Source organism: Lipotes vexillifer, unplaced genomic scaffold (assembly GCF_000442215.2).
Source record: "Lipotes vexillifer unplaced genomic scaffold, Lipotes_vexillifer_v1.1 scaffold1081, whole genome shotgun sequence".
In the NCBI taxonomy this organism is placed as follows: domain Eukaryota; kingdom Metazoa; phylum Chordata; class Mammalia; order Artiodactyla; family Lipotidae; genus Lipotes; species Lipotes vexillifer.
This window is the reverse complement of record NW_006779039.1, coordinates 964,469-968,199: the sequence shown is the minus strand read 5'-3', so window position 1 is coordinate 968,199 and position 3,731 is coordinate 964,469.

Below are 3,731 nucleotides of genomic sequence, written 5' to 3'. Positions count from 1 at the left end.
GGAGAAACATCTAGGCTGGGAAGTTTCAATCTTTTCTTTTTTAAAAAAATTATTTATTTATTTATTTATTTATTTTTGGCTGTGTTGGGTCTTCGTTGCTGCGCGCGGGCCTTCCCTAGTTGCAGCGAGCGGGGGCTACTCTTCGTTGCGGTGCACAGGCTTCTCATTGCGGTGGCTTCTCTTCTTGAGGAGCACGGGCTCTAGGCTCACGGGCTTCAGTAGTCGTGGCACACAGGCTTAGTTGCTTCACGGCATGTGGGATCTTCCCGGACCAGGGATCAAACCCGTGTCCCCTGCATTGGCACGCAGATTCTTAACCACTGTGCCACCAGGGAAGTCCCAGTCTCACTCTTTTCTGATTTATAATCTCCTTTCATAGTAATATTACTAATCATATAATATTCATAAGCAATAAACAAATTCAGACTTTTTGCATTTTAAAAAGTGACATATACTCTTCATTTTATGTATATTAGTTACAGGAGCAAAAGGTAGATGCAAAACCTGCTTTTGTGACCCAATGTTTGAGATTCTCTTATTTTAACTTTAAAAATCTCATAATTACTGTTTTTAATTTACAGATCTTGTGTCTAAATGGTTAGCTAAGAAATGACATTTAAGGCTGCTAGTTGTAAGGACTTTTCTCCAAAATAATTTGCTAGCCTTTATTTCAAATAAATGAAAATTCTAATTGGCTATAATCGCCACTATGTTTTCTCTTCTTAACATTGTTTTTTGAAGGAATAGGAGCTCCTTGGGGTGTTTTATGGGAATTTTGGTGACATGAATATAATTTACATATCTGGTACAAATCATCCTGGGGTAAATTTGCAAAATTGTTATCATTTTTATCCTCCTCGTTAACTTGTATGTGAATATCAGGTATTCTTTATACTTATGCCCATGGCCCTTTACAGATATAAAATAAACAATGTTTTATTTACATAAGAATAAAATCAATTTACAACACTGTATAATGAGTCAAAATGACCATGGGGGATAGTGGTATTTAGCTGAATTATGAACTGATATCAGTCATTTCTACGCTAAGCCCCACACGTGTTCACTTAATACTCACTGAGATGCTTTCAAACTACTCTGGCTTTAAAGGGAAAAATGTTTCCGTAATTTTATTATTTTATTTTATTATTTTCTGTAATTTTAATGCAATAACGTTTCATTGAAATCGAACTAGGAGTTATTATCATCTTCAAGTCTAGAAAACCCATGGCACACCATCACTTACCTGAGCTGGGAGATGTTGACCAAGGCCATGACAGTTGTACAGGTGACAAAATGGAGGTGCAGGGTCATAGGGCAACGCACGGCCAGGCCACGGCTAGAAGGCAGGGTAGCAGAGTAAGAAGGTCAGAAAACCTGGCTGTGAGTCCTGACTCCCCTACTAATATCCTATGTGAGCCTGGGTAGATGACTGCTTCTCTTGGCCTCTGTCCTCAGAAGTAAAATGGAAACAACACAAACACTCTCCCCCTTACCCTACATCATTTGTATAATCGGAACCCAAGTGTGTCCAATTTGGAACCATCAGAAACCCTGCAAACTCTGCTAAGGGTTTTTGAGTGACGTCCAGAGCTAACAAGGGTGACGCCATAGCACAGACGGAGTATTTGGGTGGAGGGGTGGCCAGCAGGGATAAAGAGCCATCTTGTTCAGTACACAGGGTCCTGACTGCAGCTAGACTAGTTCACACCAAAGGATCTTTGCGTGGTCTCCCAAGCTCTGCTGGAATGGTCTTAAGAATGCCCCTGAATTGCCTGTGTGCTTTGATAGAGTGATGCTATATTTAACACAGATAACCAAGAAGGACCTAGGTAACCAACAAGGACCTACTGTATAGCACAGGGAACTCTGTTCAATATTCTGTAATAACCTAAATGGAAAAAGAATCTGAGAAAGAATTAAAAAATAAAAAAATAAACCACCCATCAGTTACAGAGTTTGCAAGGAACGTGCACTTTGGGGACTCCTGACTCACCAGGCCCAGGTGGCACTTGAGACACTTCCTGTAAGCAGCCCTGGGAGTCAGGAACATGTGTCAGTCCCTGCCCTGTCTCTAGAAAACAATACGACAATATTAAGAAATTTTGAAATGAAAGAAAAGTAGCCATAACCCTCTATTCGAACAGAGCATGCTTCTTTTCCCTTTTGGACCCCTCCCCACAAGCAACAATATGCTTGTACTGTTATTATCATCAGATACAGAAGATATTACATTCTGCTTTTTCTCCTCTCGAATTGCATCATTAGTAATTCCATGTTGCTACAGTTTTTGCCTTTGTCATTTTTTAAAAACAACTGTCTTTGGTAATGAAAGTAACTCATGTGCGTTTCAGAAAAGTGACGAAGCACTTACAAACCAAAAGAAGAATGTAAATATCCCTGTAATAACCCACCCTGCCGGCGTACGATGTAAGCCTCTTGTGGAAGCTTCAGATCCATAAGGCAGCACCGAGATTCTGTCTGCCGCCCCAAAAACGGACCAGGAAAAGAGCGGGCTGCAGGAACAAGCAGTGTGGGCCTGGGTGTGCGGGCTGCTCCCACCCAAGACCAGGAACTGATCTCTTCCTGCAGAGGCAGCCAGAAGCCACGTCACCCCCTGGGCCAACAAGGCCTCACCTGATCTGGTGTCCATAACCTATCTGAAGGTAGCTCCTTCCGCCCCTCCTCACTCGCTCTGCTCTCGGGCCACCAGCCTCCTTGCTGGACCTCCAACATTTTAAGCACGGTCCTGCCTCAGGGCCTTTGCATGTGCTGTCCCCTCTGCCTGTAACACTCTTCCCCTAGATACACAGGGGGCTAGCTCCCCTACCTCTTCCACAAATATCACCTCCACAGACAGACTTTCCTTGACCATTGAATCTAAAACAGCACCCTTTACCCCTCGCTCCATCTTGATTGTCGTTGATAGCACACATCCCTTGTAGACATGGTTCCTATGTATCTGCATGTTGTTTGTTTAATGTCGCACTGCACTAGAATGTCAGCTCCACACAAGCGGGGGCTCAGACTCTGTCGTTCACTGCTGTATCCCCATCCCTGGCAGAGGGATGGTTTGTTGGATGAACAAACACAGGTAATCCCACCTCAAAAGCCAAAGTACGAGAAAAGAAAGCACCCACCTTATTTCCAGGAAAACAATTTGATTGTGTTCTCTGATTACAAGGCTAATATATGATCATTATAAGCCTTTAGAAAATAGAGTGAAGTGTTCAGAACAAAACAAAAAATGACATGTAATCTGGTTTTCTTGAGAAAAATCACTGTTACTATTTTGATATGTTTCTTCTCTCCCTCTCTCTTTCCTCCCCTCTATATATGGGTAGATGGATAGATAGGTAGGCAGATGATATAGATAGATAAACAGAGATAGATATGTATAGAAATATGTATACACACCTCAAAAAAATGGAATTCATGCTGTACAGGTTATTTTGTAAGATTACTCTGCACTGAATATCCTTGTAACTCAGTCTTTGCCCACGTCCAGAATTATTCCCTAAGGATGAACTACTAGAAGCAGAATTGCTGGGCCAAAGAAAATGAACAGTCACAAGGCTTCAACTATGGGCTGACAGTTGCCTTCCAGAAAGACTGAACCATGTGCACTCCCCAGTGCTGAAAGATAGCACCCACCGTCTTGTACCTGCACCAACACTGGCCGTTCTACCTTCTTAAAAATACTTGCTCGTTTGATAGGCATTATTGCTTTC